Source organism: Magallana gigas, chromosome 6, assembly GCF_963853765.1.
Source record: "Magallana gigas chromosome 6, xbMagGiga1.1, whole genome shotgun sequence".
NCBI lineage: Eukaryota > Metazoa > Mollusca > Bivalvia > Ostreida > Ostreidae > Magallana > Magallana gigas.
In genome coordinates, this window is record NC_088858.1 from 25400064 (window position 1) to 25418708 (window position 18645).

General features: G+C 33.6%; 1 long non-coding RNA gene across 1 annotated transcript; it reads left to right on the top strand.

Moving 5' to 3' along the window:
* Positions 1–6488: 6488 nt before the first annotated feature.
* On the top strand, positions 6489–17080 carry LOC117689449 (uncharacterized). Its single transcript, XR_010714867.1, has 5 exons — positions 6489–6752; positions 7454–8925; positions 10404–10590; positions 10721–10869; positions 11144–17080. It is a non-coding gene; the product is annotated as an uncharacterized lncRNA (long non-coding RNA).
* The last annotated feature ends 1565 nt before the right edge of the window (positions 17081–18645 follow it).

Here is an 18645-nt window from a genome sequence, read left to right on the forward strand (position 1 = left end):
TTAAACTTTGAACCCCTTTTGGGGCCTCATTATTTGTCCTATAGTCACGTTTTTTATAGCATTGAATCATGATTTTTTGAAGTATACACTCTCATAACTGCAGCGGTGTGTGCATACAAATTGAGTAACGCGCGTTAGCGCGTTATCAAAAATTTGTATGCACACACCGCTGCAGTTATGAGAGTGTATACTTCAAAAAATCATGATTTAATGCTTATATTTACATTTTTTAACTTCTTGCCGCGTCTGCAAATGTGATTCATACCTTAAAATTCATATCTTATCCTAAGGGTAAGTTAATATTAATGGAAAAGCCACAGAAACAGCCACAAGCGTGAACTTTGATTTTCGCTTGTGACGTTGCAGTTTACAGCGTTCAACGTTTGTGACGTCATAATAAAACTCATCAATTTGACCTTTGACTACTTGTTGCATTTAGAGGCGTTTAAAGATCACAGAATTTAATGGAAAAACACAGTAGAATGTAAATATAATATTTTAAAATCCACATTATTTGAGGATGCTTGTATAGTAATCTCACAAATTATAGCATTGTAGTTATTGAAAAAAGATTTTTAAATATTTTACCTAAATATTTCTATTTAAAATTTAACACCTCTTGGAACCTCAGTATTAATCCAGGGGTTACAATTTTAACGATTTAGAATCTACATGATCTTAGGATGTTGCATTGTAATTTCAGAAATTGTTGCATTGTAGTTCTTGAGAAGAAGGTTTTTAAATCATTTTCCTTATACATTTCTTTGTTAAAATTTGAACCCCTCATGGGGCCCCAGTATTGGTCCAGAGGTCACAATTTTAACAATTTAGAATCTGCATTTTTTGAAGAAGCTTGCATAGTAATATCACAAATTGGAGCATTGAACTACTTGAGAAGAAGATTATATATGATTACAATTAGATCAAAACAATCTGACAAGGTTAATACAATATTATATCATACATTATCATTTGATACAATTTCATATCATATGATACACAATCATATTATACAATAACATATCAGATAAAAGATACAATATAATATAATATTGTTCAATATGATATTATATGATATATCATTTGATACAATACCATTTCATGTTGTTTCATATAATATTTTACAATATAATATCATGTGATACACTATACAGCAAAATATCATATTGTATGATAAAATATCCTATCATATTATTCAATATCATATGAATATCATATGAAAAGGAATTAAGATATATCACATATCAATAATCACATTTATCAAGAAAGTTTGAGTGAAGTAGAACACATTTTTTTTAGTATCATTGATAATAAAGATCAAGCTCCGTATCTGAAGCAAGTCTTATGTATCAAATCCGATGATCCATGAAAACTGGTCAGACAGAACTTTCTTCTAATATCTAAACCGGCATTTAACTACTCAAAAAAACTTACACCACCTAAACCAATAAGATAATCAAGATCAGGTTCTGTATCTGAAGCAAACTCTATTTACACATCTATTTACATAATCATAATATTCACATTCCATATATTTTTTTCATGTAAAGTATGTTGAGAACTACTGCAGTTATAACACTGTGTCTCTCACAGGGTACTGAAGGGTTAAATGATGAGGTATTTTTATGACGTCACAAACGTTAAACGCTGTGAAAGTGCAACGTAAAAAGCGAAACAATGGCTCTTTCATTAGTTTGAACTTACCCTCAGGACAATCTGATGATTTTTAGGTATATTTCACATTAGCGGACAACAAGAAGTTAAAAAATGTAAATGTAAGTAACAAATTTTTATTTTTGGATATCGTCTGTCCTATAACACACCAGGGAGTGACTGCTTGATACTTAGATTGTTCGAAAAACTAAGCTTGAGTACGCTTTTCTGATCACCTGCTATTGCGTAGTATCATTATCTAAGTCTGTCATTTAATTTTTCAAAATAAAAAAAAAAAGATATAGTCATGTTTTGTTATTTAAAGTACACTGAATAAAAACTGTTACCCTTTCATTACATCTTGGCAACAGAAGAAAAAGACATACCTTAGATAATGACTGCATTTTTGATAGATAGTTAAGATAGCCGCGGATCTAGAAAAAAAAAATAAAAGGTTGGGGGCGTTGGCGGGGAAGGGGGAATAACGTAAATTTACATTGTCAAACCTTGACTGAAAAGGAATGATATCAATCTGAATGAATAAAAAACACACCCTTATTGTATGCAGAAGAAAACAGGGGAAAAATATCCATCACAGTCTATATCGCCATGAGAGAGGATCTGAAATAGGCACATCTCATTACACGCGTGAATCCAGAAAATTATATCCGGGGGGGGGGGGGGGGGGTCCGAGGGATAATTATGTTTGCCAAATGGGGTCTAGGCCTATTATCAGTCAATATGATAAGTGAATTTAAAAGTTTGAATCCCCCCACTTCTTAAATCCGCGATTGCATGCATCATCCCAGTTCAGTTTGATATTTCTAGGAACAATTATTTTCTTGATAGATCAGGTTTAAGAAGACTTTATATAAGAATTATTTTAACAAGACCTTGTACTTTTGATAGGACGTAACTATCTATTTCTTGCGTCAAAACAGGTTTAAATGACGCTGGTTTCAAGTGAAATATACACAGATTGCGTATCCAAGCTCAAAAGCCAGACAAATATTGTTCGTTTCACAGAGCCTTGACTGAGTGGCCAGCGATGAAATAGACAGGCCTACGTCACAAAGCTGTTTCACACAACTACCCAAAGTTCACCTCTTGTTAAAATGGTTCTAAACAAATACAATTCTAGATTTAAAAACAAAATTAACGTCACAAATTCCAAAACTTTAAATTAAGAATTGAACAAAAGAAACAAAATACTTCATAGATGATTCTGGGCGAGTTTGAAATCGATCTCTATTGTAATCAAAATTAAAATTTACTTGCAAACTTTGGTATATAATAGAGATAGCAAATCGCAAATTAATAATGATACTAAAAGGGGTTTTACATGTAGCATTGGCCATGACTCCAATTGAATACAACCGCAGTACTTACATGAATAATCGACATTTGAATCTAGCAATTAATACAGGCATAATCTGACATAACTTTAAACTTTTCTTTGAATTAACATATTCATGTAAGTGTCCCTGGCACTTATACTCATTTTTTACAGTTTCTAAGAGTAGAAAAAAACAGCGGTTATTTTATTGATATTATTAAAAAAGTGATCTCTTAACTGGGTGTTAATTAAGTATATCATCTATTGAGATATGTTTATCGATAAGTAAAAAATGAAGTCATCACCAACGAGTTGCATACTGCATACAGAAAGTCGGGGAAGGGAAGTCCTTTACAGAATTGCATTGCATTTGACGCTTCGTTACAGATCAGATTAATTTACGTATTTGAGAGTTAAAAAGCATTCGGTCTTATTTGTGCATAATGTTTAATGGTTTAAACAAAACTTTATCATGTAAAATATTACATGTAAATAGTATAATGTAATGTTATTTGTGAATCACTGCAACATTGCATCCTCCAATAACTTGATCCAGCAATGCGTTGATCGTTACCTTTTGATTAGAGTTAAGTTTCTTCCATGTGTTGTTTGTATATTTAGGAAACAATTTTTCTCCTATGGGGGTGGGGGGAACTTTGATATCAGAATTTGAACAAAGCAAACCATTTTGCAACCTTTCGTGTTGGTTAGATTATACAAATGGTTCCTTCAATTGTTTTTTTCTCAAACAAGTATTTAATATAGGTATTGTCTGATCCTGAGGGCAGTTTGAGTTAAGAATATTGAAAAAAAAAAACCCAGCAGACTTGATCAAAATCTATTAGAATCAATCACTCATATCTGTAGTCATAAACATGTTCAATAGAACTATCACTAAAGTCACGTATATTGAACTTAAAATCAACAAAATCATCAAATATTAAAAAAAATATATATGAAAATAAAATTGAGGCCAAACTTTTTGTAGAAACCTATCCGAATTTATAAAAAGTGAATGTGTACTGTAACATATGTCTGTCGGTGTAACTGTGTTTTGTTTGGTTGTCAGACAACCACTATAGCTAAATAGAACAGATATTAATTGTTTAAAATCCACATTATTCGTCCAAATTTCACATCTGTCTTCTGGGTTTTTTCTTCTAGAAATGCAATACATGTACATAAATATGTCATTTTATAGGTTTGTTTATGAAATCATCTTCTATAATAGTGGGGCCTATTCAGCAGAACGAGCAGACGCGAGCTGTCGCGTCATTACCTCTTTAGTTATGCAAACAGGGAGCGCAAGCGAGTGCATCATCATTTATGTACCTTAAGAGGGAGACACAACCCTGAAACGGCTCAGCGAAGAGGCACCATTAAACAAGCTGACGAGTACTGTAAGTTAAACAAAGACGTCGTTTTGTTCAAACTGATACTGTATATGTAAAATGGTAAAACGGGAGGCGCATCCATCTTTTATATGCTTTCGCTGCCCCCTTCCGCATCCCCCTCGCCAAACATGAATGCTACACATATCACCTCTGATTTCTATAATTTTTATGTGGTTTATCAGCGAGGTCAAAGTTCTATGGGGCAAGTTTTCAACGAATTGGGGTCGTATATCTACAGATCTGGAATTGATTTCTACTGTAGAAAAAGGACCCTACTTGTCATAAATAACTGACCCTGGGTCAGTTTTCCCCGTAGAAATTTGACCACCGGGTCAATATTCAACAGGGATCACTTTTCGTCGGTTTGTACACCGGTATTGGTTTCTGTCTTTACAAAAAGCATATCGATTTCAGTTCAGCTTCTTGATGTTAGGTCATACGCAGTAAACTCTTAGGTTCAAGTTCTCATAGTGTATATAGTAAGTTTCAGTCATTCTCCGAGCAGTATGAGTTATGGACGCTTTTCTTACTTTTAATTTTATTTTCAGTTTACTTTATACAATACGATACATGTTCTTTTTATGCGTTTATTTATAACCAAGGACATATAAGCAACTATCGAAAGTCTCGTGTGACGCGATGTCAAAGGTCGCAAGCCCTTTGACTCTTTGCGACAAATAATGCACGTCGCCTTAGTTTTTCCAACAGAAATAACAGGAAGAGTGATGTTTGGACGTGGAACGATTTTTACGAGGCGTTCGAACACTATCATAATTCATTGAACATTCAACAACTGAACTCTTTTCCGTATTAACAGCTGCATCCTTTGTACAAGCGGTTGTACCTGATGCCGGGATGGCAAGAGGACGAAATGCTCTAACTGATCCAATCCCAATTTCTCTAATCTATAAACCTTCTTTCTGCATTTTTTCGCATAAAACGTCACCAATACTCACGTTCTTTGCAAAGAACGAACTGCATTAACTTTGCAGTGCTTCTCTCACAATTGTACCATTTCTATGGATGTTCTGAAAAGGCTAACGCAACAGGTTTTGCTCAGCATGGTTTTTACGTGGGACCTGTCTCGAGTAACACAGAATGATTCTTGTCGTCAAATAAGAGTTCCGGTTGATTGCTCTTAGATGTAGTTAAGTAAGCGGTTAAACCTACTGAGCTATCCAGAATTTACACTTGTGAATATTACACAATGTAAATATAGATCACTATGTTAAAAATCAGTTACAGAAATTTTTGTTGTTTTTTTGCAAAATTCTATTTCAGGGCCGGGGAGCCCTTAGGAAATTACATTGAACAAAACCTATCAAAATATCTTGGATTTTTTAAGGATAGGGACATGCCGATCCTGAAGGATACCTAGGCCAAAAACCATGCACAAATATACCATTGTACTGAGAAAGTGCTGTTTTAGCCAACTTTTCAAGATTAATAGTAAAATTGCAAGAGCAAAATGATAGGTTCAAATGCAAATTCGAAAATTTAGATTTATGTACGATAGAAAATAACAACAAAATTTTTTTGATTTTAAAAAGTGATTTTCCCGAGAAATCCATCTCCTCTATAGGTCAATTCTTTTGTTATTTGTAATAATAGAGAGCACTATTCTTGTAAGTTTGGTGAATATAGGACCAGTAGTAACTTAGATAAGGTTATCAATAGTACCTGCTCCAAAAACATTTACCTCTTCTAGCATCCAAAACCTATGGCTCAGATTCAGCATCTAAGTCTGTCGAGTACATAGGTATATAAAAACACCACAATACAGGCAAGTTTAGTGAAGATGGGACCAGTAAAACTTAGATACAGGACCTGATCCGGACGCCAACGCCGGGGTATGCATAAGTTCCCCGACTTCGTTTCTGTGAGCCACCCATCTAAATGTAAGGTTTTCAAAAAATGAAATGAAATCGATAAGTCACAGAAGACTGATTTCGTTTGTGTTTCTTTATTAAATGACGTTATATCTACAAATGCCATACATGCATTGATCAATACAGGTTTTCACAGCTTCTTTTATTGATTTAAGAGGTCAATGCAAGCAACGTGGCATTTAAAAAATATTCTTTCGATTTCACTTTAATTTCTTGGAAACGGTTTCATTGTTAAAAACCTACTTGTATATATATATATCATCATCATCATAGCTAAGGAACAAGAATAATAAATCTCCCAGAGTCTTAAAATGGCATCTGTGGAGATTAGTCAGGTTTCTGTAACAAAACAACAGGAAGAAAAGGAAATCTTTCACATTCGTTTTTATTACATCAAATCAGAAGATTCAGTGAAGGCTTATTTTGTGGACCAATTACCAGAACACATCATATGTGTATGCAACATACAATTGTCAAAAGGTATGTTATACAAATTTCTGTGTTTATCTCGTCCGTCCCTCTGTTTGCCTTTCTGGTGAAAAATAAGCTTTTGGTTATTATTATACATGTACATAGTTTGTAAAGAAATTCACTTTTTAAACTATATCAGACATTCTTTACATAAAATCATTCAATGGGTCTTACGAGTATCTATCTATCTAGTTTTAAAAGAACATGTTTGTATTTTATTTTAAAGATTTTGTTTATGTATATACATGTATGTACGTGTGTTAATGTATATATGTAAGTGTACTCGAACTCTCCAAAGAATGTTTTAACCCTATTTGCGTCAACCGTTGCCAACTGTTACCTATAAATAGATACTCATTTTTTAAAATAATTATTCTGCTTCTCGGCAGTATGCCAGTATACCATAAGAGTTTATAGCCTTATTTGGGTATTATTTTCATGAATCAAAGCTATGGGAGTTTGTGAAATAATTCATGATCTCGAGATTAAAACACAAATACAGCACATTATGAAATACAAAAATTAAGTTTAATTAGTTTTTTACAGTATTCATTGTTTTTGAAAAATAACAACGCCTGGATTTCCTCAAATTTAATGTTGGATTCCTCTTGCATCATTATAACATTGAACACATCCTAGAAAAATCATTATTCCTTGCTTGAACTTCATTTCCCATTTCGGTGACTTGTTATTTTTTTTTTCAATATTAGATTCTGAAAACGCCTACGGAGAATACAGTGTGACATACGAACAAGCCTTTGAAACAAAAAAGCCGGAATGTATTGAAGAGGACGTCCGTAAAACGTGGCTCTTGAACAAACCATTTACAGAACAGATGGCATGGATGGAAATATCCAGGAAAAAACGTTCTTATCCTGATTTTTCGAAGTCTGCTCAAGAGCTTTCCTTTTCTGGGATTAAGGTGATTGGTGGAAGCATGACGTCACCAGTTACATTCGTTTGTCATTGGGAACTAGCTGCTAGTTTACTAGATGAGCTGAAAGTTTTATTTCAATTTGAAACGATGATGATTACAGTTGAAAAAAACGTTGAATGGGAAATGCAAAACGGGACTAGTTTTACACTTGAATTGTCATTTGATTCACTTCACGAAACAATCGTTGTTTATAAAACAGATGAATCACTTGTTATCTTATTGAATATGAAATGGAATCCAAAAATTTACAAAAATAATGGAAAAACTAAGAAATTGGATCGTGGAACTGCACAGGACACAGGATTTGATAAAATCGGGTGTTTAAGTACATACTATCTTAAATTTGACGTAGACCAGTGTTCTGAAATAGAATCGTGTTTAACACGTTTGATCTGCTGTGGATTTCATATTACTTATGCAGAGTTGCAGACAAAACTTCCTGAACCTTACCTCGAAATATTACTGCCACATAATTTGGAGTTGGAATATGCTTGGGAATGTGTTTATTCAATAGGGTTTAGAGTAATTGATCAACTCACATCTGAATTAAAAAATCAAATCGAATGCTATTCTCGAGCTCAGAATACAGAATTGTTAACGCAGCTACTTACTGACTTGGCAATAAAAGTGATTGAGAAACCATTTTTCAATTTCAAAGATGAGTTCCACTTGTTAAAGCCAAAATCTGCCATTACAAATGTTGTTGAGAAAGAGGTTCTTTCTCATTATTATATGGTAGGTCGAGTGGTTCTGACTCCCACCAAGACATTGTTTCTACCGAAAGAACCAGTGTTTCAGAACAGAATACTACGTGAATATGGTCCAGAGTTTTTCATAAGAGTTGTTTACCGGGACGAAGACTTTGAGAAAGTAAATACCGTACAGTCCTGTTTCCTGGACAATATATTGAATAGAATGAAACAATTTTTCAAAGACGGTTTCAGAATTAGAAATCGTCATTATGAATTCCTTGGGTGTTCAAATAGTCAACTAAGGGAGCACAGTTTTTGGTTTTTTCATCCCCATGATGGCATTACATCAGAAAGCATTCGATGTAATTCAGGAGAACTTTCAAAGGATAGATGTGTAGCATCTTACGTATCTCGGTTTGGTCTTTGCTTTTCATCAACGCGAAGAACAGTGGACGTAGATGAGAATAGTTTGCAATGCGTCGAAGATGTGGAAAAAGATGAATATTGCTTTACCGATGGAATTGGCCGCATATCAACAAAACTTGCTGAAAAGGTGCCGAATTTTTCTTTTGATCGATTAAATAATGGTGATTACAGAATACTGCCAGAATTAACAAAAATTAACAAAGAGTGTTAATGTCAATATATATTTTTGACATCGCATGAGTGCAAACTTGTTTAACTATTTTTTCTATAGATAAATGCCAGAATCTTTAGTCATTGTGAATTCATTAAGATTTTAACTACAATTATTGCATTAAAGGAAACACTGCCATTTATTTTTCTATTTTTTTTTTTGGAAACGTTGTTGGTATGGTAATCATGCATAAATAAGATGTAAAGTGGCATTCAAAACAACAATTAAATTTGCGATTCGTAAAAAGGAAAGCGATTTCTAAATTAACTGCTGTTCAGTTTTATGAATTAATTGTCTTTGAAAATCGCTTGAGATATAAATATAGACTTTCCTGTAAACTTTTTATAGTTTTTTACATAACAAAAGGACGCTATTGCAGTTGTTTCCTTTAACCGTTGAACAAAGGTTTCTTTGATGAATTTTATTTTAAGTAAAATGCACTGTTCCTTGGTTAACAAGAGCCAAACAAGCACATTGCATTATTGATAGTTGTTTAGTACTCTTTTTTTTTTTTTTTTAAAGTTTGCCTGTACAAGGAGAATATATATTTGAAATAATATATTAAAGCAACAGTACAGCGCATCTTATCAAAAAACCGAAATAAATCTAATTGTTTCATTAAAATTAATAACGTTTAACCTATCACATATTTACATCGCAACGTGTTACGGGGTTCAGCCTTTTATACTATTACGCATGCGTATGTACTGTAACCAAAACACATGCAGGGCTCGCGAAGATTCTCCTGGACATGTTTGTTGATAAAAATATGTTTTTCTACTTCTCTCAGGTAATAATTGTTTAAAGTTTTTAAAATAACCACAATTATTATTTTGTAAACATGTATTTCTCGTGTTTATCGTAGGAGTTGCTACAACCTTAATTCATTTGTGTAAATGAGGCCCCTTGAGGGGTTATTTGACATATTTATGTCAGTTCATTATAAAATGAACCGAAATTAGTAAACAACGAACTTACAAATTATCGAGTAAGTGACGATGTGTTCCGTTTAGAGAGTCCCTTTAACCTCGTATACCATGATGACCGTAGTCGGACGAAGATCTTGTAGTTTTCAGCACATGTCAATTACTATCAATCAAAGCCCACGTGGTACAAATAAACGATATAAAATTATTCCGGTTTGTACGACCCTTAAATTTCCGGAAGCTCATATAATTTCGTTAATTAGATATGTGAAAGGGATTTTTGTGTATTTCAACTATTACAATCAACAATTTCTTATTTCCTAACGATGTAATAGGTAAATCTGAAGATATTCACACATGTGTTTTCAGCTGTACTGTCTCTTTAAGATTTATTTATTTATTATCAGTGATTTTTTTTTATCATTCTCATCAAATATAAGTTTTGTCTTTAAACATATATTTTTACAGGTTGCAGCTGAGCTGCATATAAACCCTATACCCTCTGCGTTTCAAATACGGTTTGGTGGCTGTAAGGGGGTGGTAGCACAGGATCCAACCCTCAGGAATGACGCTGATGTTCTTGTTATTCGTAAAAGCATGATAAAATTTGAATCGAAGTCTAACAATTTGGAAATATTGGGTGAAACAAGACCAGGTAAACTTTTTAATCATTGAAAAGTATATAATTTTAGATATATATTACCCTACTATAGTGCGCAGGACTATATTGTATTACATTGTATTACGTGTAATTTTAAGTAAAGATGATACTTTGTACCGAACAGGAAGGCTGTACCTTAACAGACAAGTAATAACTCTGCTCTCCGGATTGGGAATTCCAGACGAAGTGTTTCTGGGTCTTCAAGAGAAAATGCTTCTTGATATAGCAGATATGCTTTTGTATGACGAAGTAGCACTATTAGCCCTGTCAGAGGTAAGTTTTTTTATTTATTAAATCACCAATCTTGTAAGATTTTGGATAACAGCTTACTAAATATTAATTGACATGAAAAAAATTTATCAAAATCTTAAACAAAAAAGAAGGATGGCCTTTAGGTACTTTCTATATTCTTGATATAAAAACACTGTTTAAATGATATTCATTTGATATTTCATTTTTAGGCACTTAACGAATTTTTATATGAAAGATGTACATTGTATTTGTATACCTCTCCTTTTTATTACTAAATGATGCTTTCTTCATTTAGTTTACAGGTATTACGGATTTTAAAACCATTCTAGGCGAGCGAATTTCGTTTATTCAGGAACCATTCTTTCGATCACTTCTGCACCTGATTTATCGTTACAAATTGACAAATCTCATGAACCGTACTAGGATACATATTCCTGTAGACAAAGGGCGTATTATGATGGGTACATCTGATGAGACAAAAACACTTAATCCGGGTCAAGTTTTTATCCAATACTCGAAACAAACACATAAACCTGGTAAACATACCATCATACACGAAGGACATGTGGTTGTGACAAAAAATCCTTGTTTTCACGAGGGTGATATCCGAGTTTTTAATGCTATAAATGAACCAAGACTTCGGCACATGGTAGACTCCATTGTTTTTCCTCAAAAGGGTCTCCGTCCACATCCTGATGAAATGTCGGGATCAGATCTTGATGGGGATATGTACTTTGTATGTTGGGATCAAGATCTTTGTAAATTTGGAACCCAGAAACCAATGGATTTTCCAAAAGCAAAGAAAAAACAGCTCCCAAAAGAAGTGAGTTCTCATGATATTATCGATTTCTTGGCAGATTATATCCGGTATGATAAACTTGGTTTGATCGCAAATGCACATCTTGTCCATGCAGATAGCAACGAAAATGGTATTTTTTCAGAAGAATGTCACAGGCTTGCCAAAATGCATTCCGATGCTGTTGATTTTCCTAAAACTGGAAAAAATCCTGAAATCGACGATGATCTACGTCCCAAATCATATCCAGACTTTATGATGAAACGCGATAAACAAATGTATTCTTCTACTAAAATTATCGGTAAATTGTTTAGGCAATGTAAATCATTTAGTCGACTGCAAAATCAATCTAGACTGAAAACATTTGTAAATTATGACTTTATTTTGCCGTCCATTGAAAACAGAATTATCGAAGATGCCAAGCGTGATAGGGAACAATATGTTAAAAAAGTTGACGAATTGTTGGATTTGTATGGTATCGGAAGCGAAAACGAAGCCATTACAGGTCTTATTATGAGCGTCAAGTCAGTTACAGGGCGTTTGAAAGACGAAAAATTTCAGGTTGGACAAATTGTTAAAGAAAAGATGTGCATGATACAAAACAGTACACGTGAATTTTTTTTCGAAGAATTTGGAGGGGAGACGAATGTATTCAAAGACGATCAGCGGGTTATACATAAAGCATATGCATGGTACAAAGTTACTTATGAGTATGAAAATAAGGCCATTCGTCAGATTTTGAGTTTTCCATGGGTTGTTGCCGATGTTTTAGCGCTAATAAAGAAGAAATCTACTCGTGAATCTTATTCAAGCAGGATTACAGATTCTCTGAATAGGTCGTATGATGCTTTAAAAGCGGAAAACGAGGCTACAGCCTACTACCTACAACAGTTGCAAGAGAATGTTAAAACTTTGCTGGGAAATGTTATGTACAATAATGCTGACTTAAAGCCAATAGGTCTAGGGTTTTGCGGGATATTGAAAAGCCAAGCAAGTCTTCTCTTAGGTACATCAGAAATGCAACTTGAGATCATTAGCAAAGCAATGAAAGAACGTGGCATAGTGAGAATCGAAAATAAATTTCAAAGTCAAATTCTGTGTTATCGTTTGATGAGCGACGAAAACGGGTTTGTGGGCTTTGTCACTGACAGCAGAATCATCAATCTTAGCGAAACTTTGGAGAAAGATTTGCTTATAAAGTCAAAACCAATTGTTCAGTTTTTACTGAATATATTGCAAGAAACGTTTCCAAAGGACACGTGTAGCTATCTTTTTTCCGATCTTATTGTAGGCGTTATTGTACATGTATATCACGGACAATCATGTTGCCAAAATTCAGAAAGCCCCCTTCTCGGAGTTTTAAGACATTTCATAAATTGCTTTAGATCTTGGAACTGGAATCCATTTCCAACTCTGAAAGAGGGATGGGATGCACTGTGTATTACTCCCGAAACTTTGTTTAAAATCTCTGAAAAAATGATGTTAATATATCAGAAGATTGCAGTTGAGCAATGTGAAGGAATAGTTTTCTTTTCCCAAGCTGTACAACGTGTTGGAGATGAGGATAAAAATGGTTTTTATCGTCATGAAGTTTTCAACATGGCTCCAAGTATGTTTGGATCTATAAAGTTTGCTGAAATATATGTTCAACATCAGCTTAAAAAAATAACCAGTGCTGACGTTTCGATTACGCGATTAAATCCAATCCAACTTGAAGCATTTGGAACTGACGCAGCACTTTGTAGAGTTGAGAATATTATTGACCAATTTTCTCAGACATTTAGTGCAGTGTTGTCGGGAGCAGAAAAGGGACATATAATTGTAGAAAATGCTTATTCTGCCATGTTTCAGGGAGGTCACGGGGGTAGCCGTATTGCATTTGAAAAATATACTGGACTTTCTCACGGAAAACATCAAAAGCGAGATAGATATGTTCCAAAATTGAAGCGAATTGATATAGATGAAGATTTTAATAATGATTTTGAGGAAAAACTGATTCAACAGTGGAATGTATTAAAGAATGAATACGATTATATTTTTCATGGGGATATTTGTATGAGCATTTCGCTTGGAACATTTTATGTAATGGCCATTCGACAAGGGAGAGAAATGAATGTTACGGAGTTCAACAAGATAATTAAAACAATTGAAGATAGAAAGACAAAACAAAACAACACTAAAAAATTGAATTTTTCATTTCACCCGTTTGTATCTAATACGAAAGAAAACATCAGGGGTATTCTTGAAGGACTTGGGTTCAGCCGTTATGATGAGGGGAGAAAAACCGTTTCGATAAAATTTAAAGAAACAAATCCAGTCACATTAAAATTTATGGAAAATGGCGAGTTTATTTGCATGGATTTACCAGATATCAAATGGTTTATGGCAAACGTTATCCCTAGAGCTCCTCAGAATAAACACATAAGATACAAATTACAGACATTGCGAAAAATCGACAAAGAATGTGCCAGCAGACTAGAAGGTTACCAAATACTCATGCAAAATAGAAATTTCTTGACGACCAATGGAAATGGATATCTCGTTAATGAATCCTTGATGAAGTCTAGAACAGTTCCTTTTGCGAAAGAAACAAATATAGAGACATATTCTTGTGATAACAGTATCTGTAAAGTAGAGGTCGCAACAGTAAGAGACTTAAAACTAATCCCTGAAACGACGGAGCTGGTACCAAAGACTGATCCCAGAACAGAAGTGACAATTTTCCCGAGAATACCGAGTTTAAAAGCATCAGAAGACGAATTAAAAGCGTATGCAAGAGATATCTTGGAAACAGGCTTGACGTTAGCGACAGAGCTTGAAAAGTCCATCAGTTCTGCTGAATCTTAGTGAACTGTTTTATTTTTTATTGGTGGCCACAAAAAGAAGGTAAATTGTAGCCCATAGGACTAGGCTGTATTTTTGCATTAACGTATTTAAAAGAATTTGAGCGAGTTCTTAAGAATTAAAATCTGTATTTGTAAAAACAATATGCATCGTTTTTAATTCTAAAATTTTCAGTTCTGTTTATTGCAAAACATGTTAACCTTTTAACGGTGAAAATGAATTTGTACGATTTCTATTATCATGCAATGTATGCAAGTTAATGATGTAAATAAAGGACTAGTTTTTTTGCTCACCTGAGCTGAAAGCTCAAGTGAGCTATTCTGATCACATTTTGTCCGTCGTCCGTCTGTCCGTCTGTCTGTCCGTCCGTCCGTCTGTAAACTTTTTACATTTTGAACTTCTTCTCTAAAACCGCTTATCCAATTTCAACCAAATTTGGCACAAAGCATCCTTATGGGATGGCGAATATAAATTGCAGAAATAAAAGTCCGATCTGTATTCAAAGCGGAGAAAACCTTGAAACTGTAGAAAAAGGGGGGTGCATTTTTAAAAATCTTATTCTCAAGAACTACTGAGTTCAATTCAACGTAGTTTAGCATAAATTATCCTTATGGGAAGGAAAATATAAATTGCAAAAATTAGGGTCTAATTCTGTTTCAAATCTGAGTTATTACGAAAATAATGATAAAGGAAAGGCGTGTTTCAGCTTCGGTTCGGCATCTGGTAAAATGTGTAGGCAAGACTTGGCCTGGTCAAAACAAAAGATTGGCAGTTATTAATCTGCCAATCTCATTAAAATTTCAGGATATTTGATGGACCAGTAATATTTGTATTCGCTGTAAATATTGCCGCAAAATAATTCGTATTTGGAGTTGATGATTGCCGATCTGCCCCGGCTTTTATTTTGCCACGGCCCGGGTTTGCATACCCATTTTACCAAGACTCGTATTCCATACTTCTAAAACGATGTTCTTTGTTTAAAGCAGCCATGACATTATACGAAAAAGGGTCGATCTGACAATGATGAATTTGCTTGTTATGCAACAGTTCGCGTATGAAGGGAAATTTTTGAAACATGCAAAATATATTGGTGCCGATTTTGTGAAGTAAATTGAGGCTAAATATTTCAATGCGTTGACAGATTTCACACATGACGTTGGTGTTAGCTTGTTCTGATTTTCGTTTTGTTTTCATTATTTATGCTTTGTAATTTAACCTGGGAACTCTCGTATTTCGTGATTTTTACGTATCAATTCAAACAGAGACTTCGGTAAATCAAACAGTTAACTGTTTACCTGCGCAAATTAAGCAAAATCTGATGTATCAAAAAAGTACTGAAATACAATTCATTCTATCGGTAATTCGGCATTATCTTTTGCGTAATGGTAGATTAATGCAATAGGTTTTGTTGAGATCGATGCTCGGCATTTTCTCGAGTTTATTCAGTTTAAATAGAGTTTGATATCGCTGAAGGAAATATGTAGGTATATATATACATGTATATATATGATTCATTTCGAAAAAATAAATTGTGTTCTTTATTTGTTATAGTGCATGCATGTTTCTTGTGTTTAATTGTTTACAATTTCTATTTACTAACCATATTTGAGTGTTAAGCTTCGAATTATAAGCAAGATACAGAGATTTGCTCACAATTCTATGTTTGTACACAGATCTTAAAAACTAAAGATTAAAAAAGTAAAAAATAATCAATATTTATTAAGAAAACTTTCAAAGTCTGTTCTTCCAGAAACCAATTTTAACAACTTATTGTATTGTAAACTTAACCTTTTTTCGTCATTATTACTCTTACTGTACATGTGATCCTTGACTGTTTTTGTGTACATTTGTATAAACTGATTTTAAACCTTAAATACCAATGAACTGGTCTTGAGTGAATAAAAGAATTGAAAATCTTAGGTCATTCTTTTTTTCCATTTTAAATGCTGAATAGGAAATACCAAGTTAAAAATCTTAAGCTGAATGTAATAAACTCATGTCAACAAAATATGACTCAAACCTAGGGAAACTGTAAGCTCTGTATCTTGCTTATAATTCTACGATTGACGCTGAAATTTTGGTTGAACATTAGAAATTCTATATGAATTAGAGTATGTTAAATACTTGTACAAACAAAATAAAAGAATGATATCTGTATATACCTACTCTCTGGGGCCCCCTCATTATACAATAAATAATGTGAAATCTACATCAATTTTGATAGTTTTTCAGACACGAGTAAATAAAAACGACATCTTTAAAACAGTTTCCATAGTTCTGACACATTTCTGTTATGGGGATAAAATAATTATCGCTATTCCTAAGAAAATATCACAGCGGAAAATTATCCTGGTTTGTACGCGAGGTAAATAACAGTCATTTAATTATAATGGAGAAGACAAATTAAATTTTTGAATGTTTTAATTTGAGGAATTGAGCACATTGAGGTACAATTTTCTTCTTCACATCTATACATGTAGGATTTTTTAAATAAAATACAATAACTATTATATATTTTTTTTAAATACAATAATAAGTAAGTAGTTGATGAAAAAAAAAGGTACCTATATGCTCTCATATATTTTGATCGCTTTACAAAGTGGGGGGGGGGGGGGGGGGAGAACGAAAATATAGGGAATTGGAAGCTTACAACTTAACAGTGTACCCCTACCAAATGTTTAGTGTTATATCTTGCGTAGGATTTTCTTATTCTGGTAAAAAATAGTATTTCATGAAGGTACAATGTCAAAGATTACGTGTATGCCAAAATAAGTGTAAAATTCGAATACTTGACAATATTTATTTGTTGTTATTCTACCGAGGGACCATATGGCACAATATCTTTTGAACGCCCATTGTTGCTCAGGTGAGCAATGTGGCCCCATGGGCCTCTTGTTTAGCTCATCTGAGCTGAAAGTTCAAGTGAGCTATTCTGATCACATTTTGTACGTCGTCCGTCTGTCTGTCCGTCTGTAAACTTTTCACATTTTGAACTTCTCCTCTAAAACCACTTAACCAAATTCAACCAAATTTGGCTCAAAGCATTCTTATGGAAAGATGAATATAAATTGCAGAAATGAAAGAAAAATGTTCATTGAAAGCGGAAAAAACCTCAAAACTGTAAAAAAAAAAAAAAAAAAAAAAGGGGGGGGGGTGCATTTTAAAAAACTTCTTCTCAAGAACTACCGAGGCAAATTCAACGTAATTTGGCATGAATAATCCTTATGGGAAGGAAAATATAAATTGCAAAAATTATGGGCTAATTCTGTTTCAAATCTGAGTTATTACGAAAATAATAAGAAAGAAAAGGCGTGTTTCAAGCAATTTATAGCATCCATGAGTCTTGGTATATGGGTAGGCATGACCGCGCCAGGGCAAAACAAAAGATAGACAGTTATAAATCTGCCAATCTCATTAATATTTCAAGATGTTTACTGACCAGTATATTTGTATTTGCTGTAAATATTGCTGCAAAATAATGCGTAATTGGAATTGACGATTGCCGATCTGCCCCGGCTTTTATTTTGCCCCGGCCCGGGTTTGCATACCCATTTTACCAAGACTCGCATTCCATAATTCTAAAACGATGTTCTTTGTTTAAAGCAGCCATGACACTACTAGTATATGATAAACGGGTCGATCTGACAATGATGAATTTGTTTGTTGTGCAACAGTTCGTGTACGAAGGGAATCTTTGAAACATGCAAAATACAATGGTGCCGATTTTGTGAAGTAAATTGAGGATAAATATTTCAATGCGTTGACAGTTTGTGGTGTTAGCTTGTTGTGATTTTCGTTTCGTTTTCATTCATGCTTTGCGTTAACCATTTTTCATTCCAGTGTATTCATCAATCAAGTGTGAGTAAAGTTATAAAAGTCACGAGTTTACGCGAGGTAAACAACAGTCATTTATTTATAATGGAGAAGACAAATTAAATTGTTGAATATTTTTAATTTGAGAAATTGAGCGCATTGAGGTGCAATTTTCTTCTTCACATATATACATGTAGGATTTTTTAAAAATAAAATACAATAACTATTATATTTTTTAAAAAATACAATAACTAGTAAGTAGTTGAGGAAGAAAATGTACCTAAATGCTCTCATATATTTTGATCGCTGTAATAAGTGGGGGAGGGGGGCAGAACGAAACTACA